The sequence below is a fragment of the Rhinolophus sinicus genome, linkage group LG10 (genome assembly GCF_036562045.2).
Source record: "Rhinolophus sinicus isolate RSC01 linkage group LG10, ASM3656204v1, whole genome shotgun sequence".
NCBI lineage: Eukaryota > Metazoa > Chordata > Mammalia > Chiroptera > Rhinolophidae > Rhinolophus > Rhinolophus sinicus.
Genome location: NC_133759.1, coordinates 23,406,195 through 23,428,983, shown reverse-complemented (window position 1 = coordinate 23,428,983; position 22,789 = coordinate 23,406,195). Strand labels below are relative to the sequence as shown.

Sequence of the window (22,789 nt, the reverse complement as noted above, 5' to 3'; positions counted from 1 at the left end):
CCTGGCTTTGCTCTGGGGCAGTTTCAGTCCAAGTTTTGTGTGACTCTAGAAATAGAGTCTAGGTTTTCTGTGAAATCTAGGTTTTCTTTTTATGCCAACTAAATCAAAATTGAAAATAATAGGAGTACCCAAACATATCTGTGGACTGAATTTGACATGTGGGCTGCCAGTTAGCAATTTATGGTTTTATTCATACTGAGTAAAGTGCATGTTTGAGTGAAAAAGTATTCAATATGATAGAAAATACTCAATTTAGGAACTTGCATTGATGATGATATTAAAGTACTCACATATAGTAACACTAGAAAGTTTTTGGTCCAGCTTCCAGATGTCATAATGACTTTAGTGGTCTACTTTTGTTAACCTATCATGAAGATAAACAAACAAGCAAACAATAAGGCAGGTAATTAATGCTATAATGCTTTTTCCTGGGTCTGTAACCTTACACGATTGTCTAGAATATCACTTTTTCTTGATTTAGATTCTTCAGGTTTATAGAAGCAAAAGGGAGCAGGATAGAGTGTGATGAATTATCCACTGAACTTGAAAGAGTGTGAAGAAATAGTTTGGATAATTCAAGTATGGATCCCAACTGGCACAACTTCACTATTCTCTCTAGAGATAGGGAGAATGTCCTTTAAAAACATATACTGATTTAAAAGAATCGTTTCTTTTACATTGTATACAATTACAGGAAGAAGCTGAGAAAATTTATTTTACAGATGGAGTCTGAGGTTCGCAAGGATTATATAAATGCCTCCAGCTGGGTGGGAGCAGGGCTGTGAGGGTGATGACTGAGAGCACAGCTCTATGAGTCACACTAAGGGGACTTTGGGTGAGGGCTCTCCCGCTCACTAGATGTATGACCCTTGGCAAGGTGATATCACTTCTCTTAGACTCGGTTTCCTCACTTGCAAAATGGAATCATGAGCACCTCACTCAGAAGTGGTTGTGAAGATTAAATGGACTGATGCATGTAAAGCACTTGGGTTCTTATTATAGGATTCTAGATCTGGGCACCCAGCATTTTATCAGCTACCATCAATTCTCATGCAATGGACTTAAAAATGACAGACTGTGTAACTGCCTAGCTAGGACCCATGCATCTCTGTCCCTTAGGAAATGAAGCGGTGAGGGTATAAAGGAATGGTTTAGTTAGAATCGGAATCCTGGGTTGATGCTTCATCTCTTCGTAGCCTGTTGCTGCCTGAGTTAAGGTGGATGGAGGGTTCCCCTTTTCCCAGAAATTCCCAGAGTGGCATGTTGTTGTGGTTTCATACCAACACTTTTGTATTTGGTTCCTAAGGACTTGGATACAAGTACTGCTTTTACAATATTCCAGCCAATCCTTATGTATATGGGAAATACACATAAATTCTCTGAGTTTTATATTCCCTTTTTACAAAATAGAAGACCAGGATTTTTTTTTAAAACTCACAATGAGCTTGAAAAGATTGTCTGAAGCAATGTACATAAATGATTTTCATAGATTTGGAATCTAAATGATTAGTATTTGCTACTTCCCCTGGTGGGCCATTTTCTTTGGTCTGGCGTGGGCAACAGAAAAGAAACATGTGAGGATGACACCCAGCATAACCACTACTGAATCATTTAATACATATTTATTAAGCATCATCCTTTTTCAGCTATACTAGGTTCAGGGGATAAAAGCTAAACAAGCAAGCACAAACCAATGACACAGTACCTCACCTCTTGGAACTCGTGTTCTATCCAGGAAGAGGTACATCATGATATACTGTGATACAGGCCTTGATCCAGTTTCTTGCAAAGTGTTTTGGAGAACAATGGGGCAGTAGTGTGGGGAGAGAATCCAGAAGGACATCATCAATACTTTTATCATTAAAATACTTTTTAGCTTGAGCTCAGTATCCAGGAGATGTTCTAAAAGATAAACATACCAACCAAAAAAAACTAAATGTTTCCCTGTTTGCTTGCTTAAACTTCAGTTATTACACACTCAATGGAATGAATCTGAGGAAGTTTTCCCAATTTTTCCACCTAAGGTCCTATTTCTAAAAATATTACATAAGTATTCAAAATACAATTAGAAAAAGAGCAATTTACCTACCACAGCCCCCGTGATAACACCAACATAGATTGCACATAAAAATGCATACACAAACCCTGTTCTCTGCATATGCCATGTACTAGTAATTTCTCAGAACTACTTCTTAGAGGAGAGTTACCGTAACTGTCTCAAATCGCTATAGTAAATCAGAAAGTCCTCATTTAATTTTGGATGTTCCAGAAGGTGTGTTGCAGTTTTGATAACTGTAAAATATCATGTAGTATATTTATAGTAACCCCTTGTATCGAAATTAGGTATTATTGTGTCCATCTCACATTTTAGATGAGTAGAAAAATTAGATCAACAGAAGAAAAGTGAATCACACAATTCTAATCCTAATATCTTTCTTAAAAAATGTCTCTACATAACAACAAATAACAACTAATAAATTGATTTACTATTAATGAAGTTAATAGTAACGTGTTTCCCAATTACAAGAGTTTTTGTGCAATAAAATGCAATAGGTTTAGAAAGTACAAAATATACACATTTCAGAAATCATTATTTAAAATGTATTTATTCATGCATATAGTTTGTGAATTTTATATCTGTTCTTTTATATTATTACATGGAGATAATAAATAAACTTATACATGAAAAAACCCCATTGAAAAATGCCCCTTTTTTCGTTTTAATAATCAGAAGACAAAATATATTCCTGGACCCTTGTTTTTAATTGATATGGTCTATTTTTGTGCTCTAAAAGCCTAATGATGCATTAAGAATTCTCCATTTTTGTTGGTTCGATTTTCTATTGAGCAACATCCCTGAGAGTAATAGAATGAAGTAGGGAGGGAAAAGATTGAGAACTACCCAAGATTGGCTACAGTTATGGAAATAAGCAAATGATAGAAGATAATTCAGGTTATTTTCATTTTTCGTTCTTATCAGAGATTCATTGTATTTATATATAAAACATGGAAACGATCCCATTATAAATTCAAGCTATAGTTAGGTCAGCATATTAAAAACTACTTCAAAATGGAATTATTTTATCATTTTGAGTTCTTTATTTCCCTTATAGAAAAATAAATGACAATTGAGCTGCAGATTATAGAGGATTATCTTCTCTCCTTATAAGAGTTAGTAATATGAATATTATTTTGTGAAGAATTTAATTTGGGGGTTGAGGGAATGATCTTATTAGCACTAGACTCCCTTGGCCAATAATCTCATGACTATGGGATATATATTAAATCCTTTTCTATTTATATTCTTTGGCAGGCTGTTATTCATTGTTATTGTGGAGATTTTGTTAAGTAATGGTTCTCTTGAGAAATCATGGGTGCTTTTTCGAGGTCACGATTTCCTATGAGCTTAGAAAGTGGGCCATACATCCTCTCTTCAGTTAAGAACCCACTCTATACCCATTTTCTTTAACACATACTTTATTTGTAAGGTTTCTGACATTCCTTTCTTCCGAGAACTTAAGAGTGATATATCACTCTTTATTTTGTGAAGTAAAATTGATTAGAGGAAACAATAAACATAATTCTTTAAGCATGAAACCCAATATATTTTGAATACTTGGCTGGGCTGCCATGGCGATCATCATATGTTCTTTCTCCAGAGACTGCTGGGCTGTGCCACAGGCCTCCTAGTAAACAGTTTTCACAGTATTTCTTCTTATGGTAGAAGGGATTTCAGCGTTGGCCTTTATTATTATTGTTTTGCTCTGATGTGGCAAAAATCCATCACTTTCCAGATACTGATACCTGTTCGTTGCTGTCCAGTCATTGCCACAAGGGGAAAATCAGCTAATTTGACGGTGTTGTTTTTTTCAGGATCCACCTAGAGGTTTTAATGATGGCTATGTTTTTAAAAATTGGATTAACTGAGCAATGCTTCTGAGCAGAAAATCACATATTAGATTTTATTGGGTTTCAAGGCCCACATGAAGGAAACTCCCATTTTTAAATCTGTGGCACTTTAAACAATCTATTTCCAGACAGGAGTCAGCCTAAGTAGATGAAGGAACAGCTTAGAGAAGTAGGTAAAACACGGACTTGAACAGATAGACTTTATTTCAAATCTTAACCTTTTTACTACTTACTAGCTGTGGGACTACAGATACTTACTATGTTGTGGGACTACAAGATACTTCATGGCTCTGAATTTAAGTTTTTTCACCTGTAAAAGAGATGTAAAGCACCTACCTGTGAGAATTTGTTGAATTTACATAGGCAAAGTATCTGCCACGTTATAGGCTAATTGTAAAGTGAGTTCCATACACTCATTTCCTTTATGGGAGCATGTAGATTTAAATCAGATATCTACCTGCTACCTGCCCACACAACAGCCAACTAACATATCAGAGCAGCATGAAAATTAGATAAACATTTTACTACTTTAAGTGTGGTCCTCAGATGAGCAACATCTGTATTACCTGGGAGATGGTTAGAAATGCAGAATCTTGGCTCCAACTCCAGACCTGCTGGATCATAACCTGCATTTTAACAAGATCTCCAGGTGACTGTGTGCACAGCTAAGTTTGAGAAGCACTGAGATTGACCATGCCATTTCTCTCCTGACTGTCGATCCCTTGTGTTATTGGTTATTCATTCCTTTTCACCATTCACCTGTTGTTTTGGTGATGTTTGCGGGGAGTAGACACACTCAAGAAACTCTCTCAGCATTTGTACCTTGGGGCAGATCAATGCACACACACTTCCACACACATCAATGGAACATCCCTCAGCATAGGACCTGGCACAAGTAGAGCCTCAATAAATGTTTATTGAGTGAAATAAAACAGCCAACAGTCAGACAAGCAGACTCTCCCATCTGTTCTGCAGATGCACAGTAGCCCTAGAAGGGCCTGGAGAGAGATGAATGTGCTTGAGGTCTTTGCCAGGAGGCATTACCCATGCCCAGTGGGGAGGAGGGGTTTGCTCACTGCTGTTCTTGCCAGGAGATCGGCTGAGGTTCTGAAAGCCTGTCAAATGTGTGCAGCCAGAACAAAGGACAGGGAGCTGCCTTTCTTCTTTCTTTTGCTTGCTGGGCAAGGCTGGTGCCACAATACTTTGGGAGCAGTTTTCTTTTGGTGATAGTCTTTCTTGCTCCTAAGGGACAAAGGAAGAGGTATAATGGCAGCGCTTCAGGGTCATATTTTTCCACATCTGTGACTAGCTGAGCTATGTCTTAGAATTTCTCTATTGGTTTCAAATTTTTAAGTTGCTTATTCATAGGGTGGCATAGGGTGTGGTTGCAGTAGGAGGGAATGTGGGAGCTGGTATTACCCAGAGAAAGATGAAATGGGGCTAGAGCTCACTGCCTGGGGCACTGTGAGAAACGGGTAACTGAAGGCTCTTGAAAGTTTGGGAAATGAATTGTACTGCATGACCTTGGGTAGATCAAATATGGCACTTCCCTGATCTGTAAATGTGTGATAAATACATGTAGATCATTTTATCCACTTATACCCAGAGTCTATTTGAGTGAAGTTCAAACCGAGGTCCTGGCACACTTGAGATCTGGAGGCTGCCCCCCTCCCCCCCCACCCTCCATGAGGGAGCACTCTAAAAGTCCTCTTTCTTCCTCCTCCCAAGGTCAGTCTTGGCAAAATTATCAAGTCAGGAGAATTCTCTTTGGAGCCATCCCACCTTACTGTCTGACTCTGTTTTCGTCTTAGAAATCTGGTGAATTCAGAATGATCAGCGTTTTCCTCTTCAGCAAACCCCTCCTCCATATTTGCTGCAAAATCTTTCTTTATGTCCATCTATCCAATGATCAAAATTCTCATTTACGCAGTGTGGCCAATCCCAGATGGGAGCTAGGAGAAAAACAATTAGATTCACACACGTACAAGAGTAAAATTTCCCCTAATCCTTTTAAGGATATTTTCCCTTTCTAAGCTAGGTGGAATCATTATTCATGGGAATTTGCAATAATCTCAGGGACATATTTAATGTGGCATACAGCAGATTTGGGGGTTAAGGGGATTTTGATCAGTATAGTAGTTTGGTTAATACCAGCTGTGGTAACAGGCAAATCCCCACATCTCAGTGGCTTAATAAAATTGAATTTTATGTAATATATAGGTAATAGTGGAATGATGGCATACCTGGGCTGCAGAGGAGCAGTAGGTCCATGCAGTCATTCAGGGGCCCAGACTGACAAAGGCTCTGCCATCTTCCATGTGTGGTTTCCTAGGTTTCCCTGGGTATTAGCATCCAACTGTAAAATGTGGCAAGAGAGAGAAGGTCATACATGGGAGGTATTTATAGGGTGGAACTGGAGGAAGAATGCATGACTTCTCCTCTCCTTCCATTGTCAAAAACGGAATCACATGATTATGCTGAACCGCAAAGGATGCTGGGAAATGCAAGCTAGCTGCATCACTGCTCTAGTCATAGGAACTGCCCTGTTCCTTTTCACTCTTTCTCCTGCAACTCCTCAGAGAGGTTTGACATTCCCTCCCCTTCTTGAGAGCCAATTTTCTGCAGCAGAAAGCCCATCTGCACCCACCTGAAGAACAAGAATAGAATCTTGGCATGCCACATTTTGACAGTTGCCAACAATTAATCCAAACTCAATTTCCTGTATTTCACAAGGATGTTGTGAGAATTAATGAGTTATTTTGGGTGATTATCATCCCTTTGATCATTGTCTTCATCCTGTGCTTTTACCGTTTACACATACAAGCACAGACTTATATAACCTCAGTGAGAGGCAGAGAACTTTTCATTACCCTGCCTACCACAGGAGGAAGCTGAGATGCACTCCAATTAAAAGGCACAGTCTGTCCAGTGCAACAGGATGCCTTCTGCCTGCAACACCCTTTCTATTACTACAATTAAAAGTAAAGGGTAGAATTTTATGGAAAGAAAGATAAGACAAGAATGATGGTTTAACATCTTTCTTATTTGTGTGCTGGCTCTAGAATCAGTCTGTTGGATAATTTGAGGCAAGTTAATTAGCCACTCTGTGTCTCGGTTCCCTAATCCATAAAATGGGACTAATTATAGTAGCTACCTCCTGTATTCTTGTGTGGAGTAAATAAGGTAATGGATGTTAAGTGTTTAAGAATATCTGGAACATAACTTGTGCTTTGTAAATATTAGTTATTCCTTTTTTTTTTTTTCTTTTTAATTGCAGGAGAATTGGTATCTAGTTCAGGGAATCCAAAGAAGAAATCACAGGGTACATGGCCTTATGTTACTGGTAAAACTGAAGTGGAGGTAAAAAATGTGATGGCAGCATTTCCTATTTGTGCAAGGGAATACACTGCCTTTTAGTAAACTACACAGGTAGGAATGAAAACTTCCTATGAGCCGCAGCCACCCACTTCCCCTCAGTTCAGAGGGTGCAGGAACTGTCTCAAAGGCAGGAATTCTGAGGGTTGGCTGCAGACACTGGCTGTGTCCTGATGTCCTTAGTGGACAGTGGTGGCTTCGCCTGAGTGGCTGCTTCTCTGGAGAGAGCAGCAGATCTTATATTCCATGAGCCAGTGCAAATGTTCCTTCACTGCCAGCAATAGAGTTTTCTGCTCTTGGTGTTGAAGGGCAGTTGTTTTATCCATTTGACTGACGTACGTACCTGTGTAGCTATGAGAAGAAGGACTTTCTTCTTCTTCTATGGTTAAAATCAAATACATAAAAGGGAGAGAGGGGCATGGAATACAGGTTCAGAGGAGATTAAGCAGTTGTATTTACACACAGGATGCAGGCTTAACAACCTCTTAGCAGTCCCTATATGCAGTGCTCCTCAAACTTTACTGTGCAAGTAAATCATTAGGGGTAAAATATAGAGCCTCAGTCAGCAGGCCTGCAGCGAGGCCTGAGATTCTGCATTTCTAACAGGCTCCCATATGATTTGGATGCTGCTGGTGTGGGGCCACACATTGAGCAGCAAAATACCACATTACTTTATTGTTGGGGTTTTGTTTTGTTTTGTGTTTTGGAGAACAGGACATGGATAAGGGAAACCATTTCTCCCAGAATGGAGAGGCTGGGACCCTTTAGAACAGTGGTTCATTAAGTGTGTTCCCAGCAAGTCAGCATCTGCATCTTGTGGGAACATGTTAGAAATGCAGACTATTAGGGTCTCCCCAGACCTCCTCAGGCAGCTAGTCCCAGGGTGGGACCCAGCAGTCTGTGTTTACAAGCCCTGCATATGATTCTGACAGAGCTAAAGTTTGAGAATCATTGCACTAGAGCGGCTGACCCTGGCTGTGATAGGTCTGGTGATGATGTCACTATTTCTACAGAATGGCTCTGGGCTCCTGAAGCACGTCTCCTAGTCTCTTTCTTCTCAGTTTCAAACCGGATTCCTTAGGCTGTTATGTCCTGGAGTGAAATGATTGAGTGTAGACGAAGAGTGTTCTTTAAAGTCTCTGCTTGTCATGTGACTCCTTCCACCTTTGTTCCATTTTCTGTATGTGGCGACCTCACAAAACCAAATGTGCCTCGAAAATAAAGACTGCGAAACTGTTTCAGGGTGAAGTGATCTCTAAGTGGCTGTGAGTCTCAAGACTTCCCGTTGAGAACTTCCTTTGGTTGTGGTATTGGGATAAATAGGGTGACCGACTGTCCAGATTTGCTTGAGACTGAGAGTTTTCCCACAGCACAAGACATTAATGCTTAGGCCAGGCCCCAGATGGTGTCACCCTAATTGTACCCTAATTGTCCCAGCTTTGCAGTGTGAATCACTTGGATATCTTCTTAAAATAAAAACCTCAATGAGATATCACCTCACCCCAGTTAGAACAGCTATCATCAACAAGACAAATAGTAACAAGTGTTGGAGAGGCTGTGGAGAAAAAGGAACCCTCATACACTGTTGGTGGGAATGCAGACTGGTGCAGCCGTTATGGAAGGCAGTGTGGAGGGTCCTCAAAAAATTACGAATAGAATTACTGTATGACCCAGCAATCTGTCTCCTAGGTATCTACCCAAAAAATCTGAAAACATTTATACATAAAGACATTTATCCATATGTGCTCTAATGTTCATTGCAGCTTTATTTGCTGTGGCCAAGACATGGAAACGGCCAAAGTGTCCTTCAATAGATGAATAGAAAAAGAAGTTGTGGTATAGATACACAATGCAATACTATTCTGCCATAAGAAAAGATGAAATAGTACCATTTGCAACAACATGGATGGATCTTGAGATTATTATGCTGAGCAAAATAAGTCAGACAGAAAAAGTCGAGAACCATATGATTTCACTGATATATAAAACTGAAAACAAGAAAAAGACAAGACATAACAAATGAAGAAACAAAAACTCACAGACACAGACAATAGTTTAGTGATTACCAGAGGGTAAGGGAGGAGGGGGATGGTAGATGAGGGTAAAGGGGAGCAAATACATGGTGATGGAAGGAGAACTGACTCTGGGTGGTGAACACACAATGTGATATATAGATGATGTATTACAGAATTGCACACCTGAAATCTGTGTAACTTTACTAAGAATTGTCACCACAATCAACTTCAATTAAAAAAAAAAATGCAAGCTCTGATTCAGTGCTTCTAGGTTGGAGCTGCATTTCCAACAAGCCCCTGGGTGACAACCTGCTGCTGCTGGTCTGTGGAAGGTGTATGTCACCACTGGGATACAGAACTGATTTATGTGCCAATGGGTGCTCCATAGCTTTGCACACCGCCGATGGGCTGCTCAGCCCTGACAAATTCAGAGAGAACTTTTGGGCTATCTCTAAGGCTTTCGGATTGTGGATTTTGGCTTCAAATGTTTGATATCCATAAATCTGTACCTTCTGGGCTGTACGTCTTTCTCCCATCAAATTCAAAAACTCTTTCTTAAAAATTGTTAATTACAAGGACAGGTGAGTGCTGTTGACCCCATGACTAGACATTCTCAAGCCTATTGATGTCTCAGTTTGTGTTTGAGTACTATTTAATGCTTTTCCTTGTTTCGGCTGAGCATCTGCAAATGACCTGGGATAGTGTGTCTGTCGTTTTTGGTCTTGTCTCTGCCTCACAAGTGGTACATTTGTCCTTTGGTTTACAGCTGTGGTTGACCACAGGGTTTTCTGCTGTTTGCAGTGTTTCTGCTTTTCAGCAGAATGAGTTTTGCTTTATCCATATCCCTCTTTACTAATTGCAACACAGCAGCATATTCTATATCCCATCTGTTTCCATGATTGATTATCTTTTACTTCAGGGTGTCCTAGAGAGTTCCGTAAAAAAAAAAAAGAAAGAAAGAAAAAAGAAAAATCCGGCTTCATTGTGAACTTTATGATCATAATAAATTGTGCTTGTATCTAGGTATACTGGTTTACATCTTGCATCCATCCTAAACACAAAACATAATTTATTTGATGTGGATGATGTGATTTCTCCTTTCTGTCCACTCTCGGCAGGCAGGCACTGAGCTCTGTTGCCCTGTGACATCTACTCATTCAGCTTACACCCTCCCTAGTCAGTCCTGGATACCTGCCTTATCTGTTCATGGATGGCGTGAGAGTGGTAGTGCCTGTGGCACAGCTTAGCGACAGCTCTCAAGACGTTGCTGGTCGTAGGAGTTTCTGATAATGTATTAAGTTGTTTTGATGTACAGTTAATTCTCATTATTCACAGTAGTTATGGTCTATAAAGACACCTCAAACCCTGAATTAGCAAATACTGAACCATGGCCCTTAGGGGAAATACAGAGTTAGGGTCTTGGTCCTCTGGTCACAACATTTTCATCCACTGATCAATATATAACCTTGTTTTATGATTGTTTCTATTCAAAGATGCCTTATCTAATATATGCTGTTGATTCATTAACACTGAACTCATGGCCAATAGCACTATAATTCACGCCTGAACAGAGCTTATCTACCACATGTATTTTCTCTGTAAGGAACATTACAGCCTTCTTGCACATAAGACCGATAGATAGCACTTTAGCACTATGCTTGGGATCCACTTAAACAGTGAAATCAGCAAAAAGCACCCCAAAAATGTGAAAATTGGGGCACCAAAAAGACCATGAAAGGGACATTTGTTTATGGTCTGGGAGCTGAAACAAGAAGACAGAGTGTCACCTTGTTCAACCTAAGCTAATGTGGGCGTAGGGTGACTCCATTTATTCACAGCTTTGTACATATTCACATATGACCTTGAAATTGCCCCAGGAATTGATTTTGGGGTTATAAATAAATTTTCGTGAGTGAGCAAATTCACAAATAGGGACTCCATGAGTTATGAAGAGTGACTGTATGTTATTATATAACCATACTCTTTATTATTTTTTTAATTTAAGTATCATTGATATGTAATATTATATTAGCTGTTGAACAACTGATGGAAGCATGTTGGTAGAGGTCTGCCTTTTATATAAATGAAAGTATATCATCACTTGGGCCATACCTTATACACCAGTAGCCAGAGCTCTCATTTTATGAACAAACATGGCAGCAGCCTTTTGTTGGGTACAATGTACATGGCACTGAGGCCAGTGCATGGATCCCTGTGTTTCAAGCAGTTTGTAATCTCTGTGAAAAATGAGGCTCAAGCACAACATCGTATACATTAAGTGTCTAATAGATGGTACAGACAATAGGTGGAGAATTTAAAAACCACCAGCGATTGGCTAGTCTTTGTCCACCATTAACCTGCAAGTTCCACAACTTTTTTTTTTTTTTTTTAACCAAAGTGCCTAGAATATATTAGGGGTCCAAAAATTATTTATTGAATGAACATAAAAATATTTGAGCTGGTGTCTCAAGGCCTTACTTAGATCAGCTTTTCAAACTTGCTTAATAAATTTCCCTGGGATATTTATAGAGTAAAATTGCACTTTACAAACCAGTTGATTAAGACATATAGACTTTAGTTTTGGCATACTTTACCCTCCCCACACTATTTTATTATGAAAACTTTCAAATATACAAAAATATTAAAAGAATTTTAAGGTGACTATCCACATAGCCACCATCTATATTCTACAATGAACATTTCACTGTCCTTGCTTTATTACATACCTATTTATCCATCCCTTTACCTATTCATCAATCCATCTTATTTTTTTGATGCATTTCAAAGTAAATTTAAGACATCAGTATATTTCTCCCTAAATTTGTTTACCTGTAAAATTATAGGGTTGAGAGATGTCTATTATCCCTTCAGATGAAATTTCTGTGATTTTGTGAATCCTTAATCACTGATTTAGTTTAGAGGGGATTAGGGTGTGGGACAAGTCAAGAATAACCCCTAAGTTTTGAACCTTGGACCAGGAAAGTTTTAAGGGATCACAACCACACCCATTCATTTACGTAGTTTCTTAAGGGTGCTTTCATGTCACCAGGTAGTGCTGAGTAGTTGTGAGAGACCATATGGCCTGCAACACCCAAAATGTATACTCTCTGGACATTTACAGAATAAATTTGCTGATCCCTGCTGTAAAGAAATTAAAAAATATATAATGTAGACTGTGAAGAATCTGAAAAATTAGAAGAATTTTTAAAATATTGGTAGAGTTGGTAGAGGAGGAGACAGCCTAATAGAGAATTCAGATGTAAGTGTACCTCTAAATAAGATTCCTCTCTCTAGGTAATGCCTTTTCCCTTGTTTTCTTACATTTAAAAAGAGAAAAACGATGATGATTCAAGGTTTATCAGTCAGCTTTTACGAAGATATGCTGTAACAAATGGACCTCAAATCTCTGGCTTTCAATAGCAAATCTACCTTCCCTCCCTAGGTCACCTTTGATTCTGCTATATGTTGTCTTCTCTCTGGACTCAAGTTCACAGAGTATCCTCCATCTGGATCATTGCCAGGCATGTGATAGTGTGTGTGGGGGGGAGCATAAGCACAGAAGGCATCAACTGACTCTTAAAGCTTCTGCTTAAAAATGACATATTACTGTTGCTTACATTTCATTGGACAAAGCAAGTCGTATAAGCAAATCTCAGTTTAACAGGATGGGGCTGTTTAATACTCCTACAGAGAGAGGAAACAGATAAATGTGAACAATAGCACGCTCTTCCTCATAAGGGTAACAAGGTCAAGAGATTTTTGTTGTTCCGTAAGAGAGTGACTTTGGTATGTTTGGAGAGAAGGAACCTATGCAGAGAAAATGCAGTGCTTTCTGAATGATAAATGTGCCCTGCTGTTATTCCTGGTAAGGGCAGATTTTCAGCTGGGTCATGTAAGGTGCTGGGCCTGGGCGTGAAACCTGGGAGTCCACACCCTCTAATGTTAACAATCTAGCACATAGGAATCACCTCGGGAGATTGTTAAAATGCAGATTCTGATCAGTAGGTCAGGGAAGAGGCATGACATTCTGCATTTTTAACAAGTTCCTACAGGATGCTGGTGTTGTGAGTCTGTGGACCATACTTTGAGTAGCAACAATGTATATAGTCTAAAATAAAACAGGGAAACAAGTATTCATCAGCAAACCATCTGGGTCAAACAGGTAAATATTGAATCCGAAGGGAATAAAGGTACCCGTTCTGAAATGCGGAGCATTTCTAGTCAGTGTTCAGAGCATCTCTAAAGCAGAAAAGAACAAGACTTTGAGAGAGTAGGATGCCCTTCTGAATGACAATGAATAGATCAGATGGAGTCTTGGCTGGTGGTAGGAGAGTGGGTAGATCAACAGGTGTGGCCAGAGAAGACTGACTTACAGATTTTGAGCTGGAGCAATTCCATCCACTGACACTGGCCACTACCATTCTGCCAACAGCCTGTTTGTAACGGAATGCGAGCTACATAAAACATCCACACTCTTCGATCACAGACGGGATGCCAGAAACTGGCAATAAATGTTTTTTGAGCACTCAGACATGAACAGCAGTTGTCAGAATTCACAGCTTTAGATAGTAGCAAATGATTCAGTACAGTTAATAAAAACCATTCAGCAATTTCATTGCTATGAAGTATGTTTCATTTGAGTTTTGATTGTCATAAATATCTTGCTAGTTAATCCTGAATCAAAACTGCAACTGTGGGAGTTGTCATTTGAAGAGAAAATTTCAAGGTGAATTATTCTCTAGAACTTCAAAGAAAAATATATACTTTCTTCAAAGAAAAATCTGTAGTTATTCAAAACAGCTGAATTTATTGTTTGCTGATTCCTCTTTTTAATGACGTTAACAGAAGTGTCTTGGCTATGACTATTAATAAGATGAAGCCCATGCCTATATTTCAAGTATGTCTTGACTTTTGCATAAATAACTCTTGTATTTAAGTTTTGTGTCACACATATCTGGTGTTGAATTCAGATACTGCCACCTGCTTGCTGGGATTCCAGGGGCGAATGTTGAACTTTTCTGAGCCTTATTTCTTTATTTGTAAACTGCAAATGATATCTCATTGTGTTAATGATGGGTTAACAGAAATATATTCAGAGAACATTACCCAGAGTAAGCCCTCAATAAATGTTAGCTGTACTTTTATATGTGTGGTACAAATTTGAAATCACTCTTATTTTAACATTTAGAGTGATCCATGTATAGTAGAAAAGGTAGGCAATAACAAGCGTTGGAGACGGTGTGGAGAAACTGGAACCCTCATACATTGCTGGTGGAAGTGTAATAGAGTACAACCCATTTGAAACTGTTTGGCATTTTCTTAAAATGTTAAACATAGATTTACCATATGACTTGGAAACTCTACTTCTGGGAATCTACCGAAGGGAAATGAAAATATGTCCACATAAAGACTTGTACACAAATGTTCATAGCAGCATTATTTATAATTGCCAAAACAAAAATGAGAATGAACTGGTGAATGGATAAACAAATTGTCATATATCTATACGATGAATACTGTTTTTCAATAAAAAGAAGTGAAGTATTGATGCATGCCATAGCATGGAGGAACCTCAAAAACAATATGCTAAGTGAAAGAAGCCAGGCACAAAAGACCACATATTTCTATGTTTCCTTTTATATGGAATTTCTGTAAAAGGCAAATCTATAAAGACAATGAGTAGATTAGTGCTGACTCGGGCTGGTAGTTGGTAGCTATGAATGAGCTCAAGGTTTCTCTTTAGGATGATGGAAATGTTATAAAATTAGTGGTGATAGCTGCACACTCTGTCAGTTTACCAAACATCATTGCATTGTACACATAAATAGGTGAATTCCGTAGTATGTAAATTATAACTCAATAATGGGGTATTTTTAAAAGAGTAAACCATGTTCATTTTTTAAGATTTTGATTATTTCTCTGTTGATTCTCCTAGTTGTAAGATGCAGACAATCAGTGATATACCTTTTCACTTTCTGACATGTGTTGGGTTCTCTAACCTACTTTATCATGAATTCTTCAATGTTCTCAGTTCAGTCGGTAAGGCTTGGGTTTTTCAGGACAGCCCTGAAACTGATTGCCTGAAGGCACCAGATACAACAACTGAAACAATAGAAAGTCCAGTCAGTAACTGCAAATCAATAATAATGGCTGATGATTCCATGTGAGTAAAAAGAGATTTTCAAGATGGAGATTTTCACTTTAGCCATTAAACTTCTCATTCACCAGTTCTTCATTAAATGCCTGTCTTAAACAGGACAATTGAATCTAAGATATCAGACATGTTTGAATTATGGAGATCAACTGCTTCATTGTTGGCCCTGGGCACAGGATAAGAGGAACTGAATTTAATATTCCCCAGAAAATGATGTAAAGAGAGGTAATTGGCAGCACCTGGAAGATACTGTCTTATATAGAGAGAATTGCCATAAATGTGGTTATGGAAACACAAGTACATTCAAGAAGACACACCAAGTTCCACTGTGTTAAAATGCTAGGCACCTAACTCAAGCATCGGATTTAAGAGCTTACTTAGCATATGTGTGTGTGTGTGTGTGTGTGTGAGAGAGAGAGAGAGAGAGAGAGAGAGAGAGAGAGAGAGAGAGAGAGAGAGAGAGAATGCTCTGGCCTTACTTTTTGAAAATGAGAATTGCTTGACAGGTATTTGTAGGACCACGTAGTTCCATGATAAATAAACAGACAATGCAGAGACTTTCATTTGACAGTTTGTTTGTTTTTATAGAGACCTTGCTGTGGAGATGTAATCTGAACATCCACAGCCCTCGCCCTTAGCAGATAGGGGCTAAGGCATGAACTCTCATCAGACGTCTTTGGTTGGTGGTAAATGAGCTAAGAAATCAACAGGAATAGAAGGGGTCTCAAAGTTGCTGCCAAAACAACACCAAACAAACAAAAACAAAACTATTTTTTTCTCAGTGTGTCATGCAAGAATCACACACTGTTCCTTAATATTCCCCAATTAAAAAAAAAATCATTGGTATCAGAATCACCTTGTGGGGAAAGGGGAGAGGGATCTGTCATTAAAAAATTAGAAACTTCAGTGACTATACTATGCCATACTCTGTTGATGGGGAAATAATGACAAAAAGAGCAAGATCCCTGCTTTATGGAATTTTACTTAATTGTTCTCCAAGTGGGGGCTTTGGGCCAATAGCATTTCCTTTACTTAGTTACTTAGTAGAAATGTAAATTTCCAGGCCCCACAATCTACCTACATAACAAATCAGAAATTTTGGGGGTGCAGTGTGACAATACAAATGTTAACAAGCCCTCTAGGTTGATGCATGCTAGTGTTTGAGAAGCATACTTCTAGGGCAAGGTTTTTCAACTTTGGCACTGTTGACATTTGGGGCTGGATGATCCTTTGTTCCGGGGACTGTCCTGTGCAATGTAGGATCCTCAGCAGCATCCCTGTCCTCTACTCACGGAGATGCCAAGTAGCTCCCTCACCCTAGACGTGACAATAAAAAACAAAGTCTCCAGAGATTTGAACTGTTTCCTGGGGGGACAAAATCATCCCAGATGAGAACAAGTGTCTTAGGGCAAGGTTTTTCAAAACGGTCTGCTGACCAGTGCCATTAGCATCACTTCAATCAAATCTTGGGGGAGGTGGGGAGGGGGTTGGGCAAGAATGAGGCATCTCTGTTTTAACAAGTCCTTCTGGTGACGCTGATAGTGCTGAGGAGTGAGAGTCACATGCCGGCAGGAAAGACAGGCAAGAAGTGATTAAATGTATACACACATGTAAATCGCTCAGAATGTTTAATGTGCAACACGTAACATTTGTAAGATGGAGTGTCTTCACTTGATCCATTAAACTTCACGCTTTGGAAGCATAAGGAAGCTAAGGGAAGGAGGATAGTGTGTGCTGGGGAGGGGAGGGTTGTAAGTTTTTCATAGTGTGGTCATGGAAGGCCTCACTGAAAAGGTGATACCTGATCAACGACTGAAGGAGTGAGTCAAGAGATGACGGGGAAGAATGTTTCAGGCATAGAGAAGAGAAAAAAACAAAGGTCCCAGGGCAGGTATATACCTAGTAGGTTTAGAGGACCTTAAGCCCAGGATGATAGAGTGGAGAGGTGTAGGAGGCAAGTAGTCGGAAAAGAGCTAAGAGCAATAATAAATGAATGAATCAATGAACTTAACCTGATTTTGGACTTGACTTCTGTATGAACTGACTATGTGTCTTTGAGTATATTCTGTGGTCTTTTTGGACCTCACTTTCTCTTCTCTAAAGCAGGATTAATACTTGTCCCCTGTAAGTCTGTTCTGAGAAATAAAATGCTCGAATGATGGTAAACTTCTGAGAGGGAATAGTATAACTTATAGTTCTGAACTTTCATTGCTTAGTATAGTATATTGCCAATAGTACATGAGCAATAAATATTATATGCATTGTAAAAAAATAAATAAAGCTCAGAAATGTTTTAGACTGACTGTATCAGAATGTCTGTGATAGAGACTGGTAATCTGCATTTATAACAAGTTTCCCCAAGACATTCTTGAATATGAATGCTAATTTGAGAATCTTCATTCTTCTCATGTATTTGTATCCTGGTTCCCATTTAATTATTTGAAATGCCATAGCAATGGAGTTTTCCAGGTATGAAAATTAACACATGAGGAATCAGGGCCTTCTCAAGGACAGGCCAGGTTTTAGACCGTCTGTGGCCTGCTCTGGGGATTATACAGAGGGGCTTTTAACTTCATGGTAAGGCTTCCTGGGTTGAACATTCAGGAGACAACTCAGAGTAAACAAATTCCTTTTTGGTGTGCTCAAGCCAATCGATACCATTAACAAATAGATCCACTTCCTGATCCACTGTGGGATGAATGTAACTCTGAGGTAGATAAGGTGTTATGTGCACCATGATATCCTTGAGGTTGGTTAACGTCAAGAGTCCTTACACCCAATTTTCTGTTTTTTGTTTGTTTTTACATTGCACTCAACTCACATCTCCTTGATTAGTTGCTGTCTATGTCATCATGCTTTGATAACTTAATATGATAAGCTTAAATTCGGTAGCTTCTTCCCTCCTAAATGTTTGGTGTTTGGGCCATTTTCAGTCTTTAAAAATAAACCGTTCTTCAACATATAACTCTTGGTTATTTTGCTCAACCTTATTTGCCTCAGGGAATCTCAGAGATTAAATTTTACCAAGGCTTGAAGCTGTAACAATTTAAACTGCTAGGTTTTGCTGCCTTAATTTCCCCCCTGTGAGTTCAAGAGGTAAGACATAGTCTAAGGCGACACTTAAGGAGTCTGTATCTTGAGAAAGCAATTGAATTAGTCAGTTTGAATCCCTTTCTTTTTCTTCCCCCCTCACATTAAAATTATGGGGTGGGAGAGTGTCAAGATGAGTTTTAAACTGATTTATGCGGTAGAGAAAATGCTCCAAAGCTGAAGAGAAAGTGCCTTCTCATTATTTAGTTGCTGAGCTGTACCTGATAGTTCATGGGAATGGCCAAGATGGAACTGAAAGCACCCAAACAGTTTTTGTTCAGTTAATTCACTTACGCATTATAAGTATTATAAATTAGTTACACTAATCAGTGAGATATATACACAAGCAATTTAAGGAAGTTCAAAAAATCAAGGATGTTGCAGTTTATTTTGTATAACTGGGCTATCACTAATTGTAATAACCTCTCATTGCAGGCCATGCAACATTTAAATAGCACACTCTCACACTTCGTAGATTGGAGCACTAAGGGTTAAACAAGGCATTTAAGAACCCTTACTTTCCAGGATTAGACACAACATAGTCACCACTTTTCCCCACTACTTGTCCACCAAGAAGCATTTTGAATTAAAGCTGTTTCTGGGAATGTCAGAAAATTCAGGATGCCCAGATAAATTTGAATTTCAGATAACCAACAAAGATGTTTTTAGTACGCATTTATTCCATGCACCATTTGGGACATACTTATATTTGGGACATAATTGTCCTAAAAATTTATTTGTTGTTTCTCTGAAATTCAAATTCAGCTGGGTGTTCTGTATTTTTATTTTATTTGTTAAATCTGGGAACCCTAGTTGCTTCTCTTTGGACTAATGCAATTGAACTTCAGGAACATCCGGTTGTGATCATTACACCTCCATCTAAAAGAATCTTGGAGATGAGTTCTTTAGCTTCCTTACCAGACAGAAATGAAGAAAACTGAATTATATTCTCTGAATAAAAAACAATCTAGAAGTTGAGAATTTATTTTGTGAGGGAAAGCTGGGATTAGAAGCCTTTGTCATATCTCCCTAAGATGGCTGAGGCAACAATTAGAGGTATTTCTCAGTAAACCCTAGGACTTATTTTATCATATAAAAACATGAAGAAACCAAGAAGATCACAAAATGTGTCCTTTTTTTTTTTTCTTTAAATCTTCATGGATCTGGATTATAGCAGAACTTGTAGCGAATCTTATTTGCTACTGGGTCAAAGGTCCATCCTAGTGGTAGGTGCACTATTAGATTAATGTTTGTCACCTTTGTGAATTCATTTGCATACTAAAGTACCATAGCTCACACCGGAACCCAGTTAATACAAAACTTAGCATAAAGAGGCTTCCCTCCATCATTTGGTTTTCTCCCTCTCTGTGGTCAGTTTCAGTGGAGATGTTCCCCATTGGTTCAAGAATTAACAAAGGAGCTTGTTGGTTTCTCCTCATTGTGAGAATACATGTGTTACATCATGGAAAGGAGGTATTGTGAAGAAGCAGGCAAAGGCTTTGAATAATCAAATTTACTTTATTTTATTTTTTTTCTGCATTGTGCTGTTTAAGAGAGCTAAATGAAGATAATTTCTATTGCAGGGTCCTGACTATCAGCATAAGGAGACTATCACCCATCCTTCTCATCGAAAGAATTGTTCTCAGGACCTACAGACAGGAGGTATGTTCAGATTTACTGCTTTCAAGCTACTTAATACTCTTATTAGAAGCTATGTTGAGCAATTCCCTTTGTAATTGGCCCTAGCTGGGTTTTGGAATGTGTATTCCAGTTAATCAGTTTGATCCATGGCAATAGTTCCTTACCAGGAAGAGCTCAGTGGAAAGAACTGATGTTGCTGTCCTGCCTTCTATCCAAGTATCTCCTGAACCAAGGTGGATCTGGGGGTTGGGACAGTTTGCATCTGTTTGGGGTGGGAAGTGAGTTGCTACTGATAAGACGGATGGGTGGGGCGTGGGAGGGATTTTTGTCTTAGAGCTTTGTGATGCAAGAAAAACTCAGTTCATATTTTAGCTGAGCTAATTATAATAAATACCCATTAGAATTACTTCAGGCATCCTGTTGTTATATTAATCTAGAAGTTAAACAGAATATTCTAAAACAGTTCTCTCACATGAGAAGATTTTGGTCTGAAACCACCATGTTCTGGCAATTCTAAATGGTATTTAGAATTCTAAATCGTTCTGGTTTAGCATGTCCTACAAAACCCTAAATTCAGCTGTTATAAGTATGCTTTGCTATATCATTAAGGTTTCCCAGGGCAAAATATGCATAGATATTAAAATCTGAAACATGTGCTTTATATGTTCTGTGTTGGGGGTGGGGGATTCAGGGCTTTAGATCAAATGTTTCCTACCTTTTCTGTTAAGGACCCAGATGGTAGATATTTTAGGCTTTGTGGGCCATACAGTTTCTGTCACAACCATTCGATTCTGCCATTGTAGACGTAAAGCAGCCATAGACAATCTGTCAAGGAATGAGTATGTTGTGTTCCAATAAAACTTTATTTATGGACACTGAAAACTGAAGTATATATTTTCAAATGAGTCCACCTCCCATCCCACCCCCACCCCACACACACACCTGGCTAAAAGGCTAGGAATTAAAAAGAAAAAGGGTTGGGTTTGGATTGCAAGTTGTAGTTTGCTAGCCCCTGTATTAGCTCAATAAAACAAGGGAAGTTTTCCTGAGAATCTCCACGTGGCTTGTATGCGTTAACATTGCTGAAACATTATTTCATGCTCATGTTATAGTAATGGTTTTCCAAGGAGAACTGGGCCCAGGTCAGGGGAGTTAGTGCCTCACAGGGTCAGATGACTTATCTTCAGGCTGTGTATTGTGGGAGAAGAATGGAGTGTCAAATACTGAAGACAACTGGAGGCATCTTAGGTGTTGATGCTGTGTGATCTAGGAACCTCTTTATCTGAGCCATTCCAGCTTCCCAGCCAGTGTCCTGTCACTTCCTTCCACCCTCTCTTAGCCTTCTTTTAGCTCTTTAACTGGTTAGCAGGACTTGTGGGAGTTGGAAGCTTGGGATGCTTTTCAACAGGTCATATGGCAGAAGGTTTCTTTGTATTTTGTTTGTTGCTTTTCTGTGATTAAATCATTTTATTTCAAACACTTGTTTGAACATAGGTATGCCTCAATGTAGGCAAGGCCAAATATAAGCAACTAACAAACCCATGCACCCCTCCCCCCACACACCTGTTATTCTCTACATACACCTAAATAAACACAGAAATAAGTTGGGGCATGATCATTTCAAAAATTCTTTACAAAAGAAATAATTGCAAGCAGTCCTTAAATAATATTCCCTTAAAATCATTGTAAACCTTCTCTAAATAATGCACTCCCTAAATATGTGGAAATAGGACACTATTTAAAAATCAAAAGCATAGTTTCCTTGTGTTAGCTAGTAATGTCTGTGTGACCTGAGATAAGTTACTTCACCTCTTTATAGCTGAATCTGGTAAAATGAGGAACTTGAGCTATGTGAACTCAAAGTGCTTCCTATGTACAGTTGACGTCGAAAGATAGTATAGTATAGAGCATAGTAACGTAGGTAAGCTTTTATAAATCACCAAGTGGAAGAGCATGCTTTTCTTACCATGGTGTTATGGACTGAATTGTGTTATTCCGAAATTCATTCGTTGAAGTCCCAGCGCTCTAGTATCTCAAAATGTGACCATATTGGAGATAGAGCCTTCAAATAGGTGATTAAGCTAAATGAGCCCAATAGGGTGGGGTCCTAATCCAGTAGGATTGGTGTCCTTATAAGAAGAGGGTGACACTAGGGATACTCCAGCACTGAGAAAAAGCCATGGAAGGACACAGTAAGGAGAAAGCCATCCACAAGTCAAGGAGAAAGGTCTGAGGAGAAATCCAAACTTCCAATACCTTGATCTTTTAGCCTCTAGAACTGTGAGAATTAAATCTCTTTAAGTCACCCAGTCTATGGTATTTGTTATGACAGCCTTAGCAAACTAACAGACATGGTATTATAAGGGATATGTGTAGAGCTACCGTCCCTGAACTGACCTCCTGGAGCAGGTACTAGTGTAAGCATTGTCTCCTTCCTATACCTTGCTCCCTAACTTGTGTTCAGGAGCTTTCAGTGGCGTGGGATTTGAAAATAGAGGTGATCATATTGTGTGGATCTTACTGCTGTCCTTGGGAGAAATTGCTCAGTGCTCGGGATATCAGAAGATAGTCATGTTCAGTGCCGGCCTGGTGGCTCAGGTGGTTA

General features: G+C 39.0%; 1 protein-coding gene across 1 annotated transcript in view; it reads left to right on the top strand.

The window, feature by feature from the left end:
* Positions 1-22,789, top strand: part of RARB (retinoic acid receptor beta) — a 668,790-nt gene that overhangs the window by 9,784 nt on the left and 636,217 nt on the right. Inside the window, exon 2 of the mRNA XM_019745272.2 lies at positions 20,127-20,205. The gene's annotated coding sequence lies outside the window, so the exon portion shown is untranslated. The remainder of the gene's footprint in view (positions 1-20,126; positions 20,206-22,789) is intronic.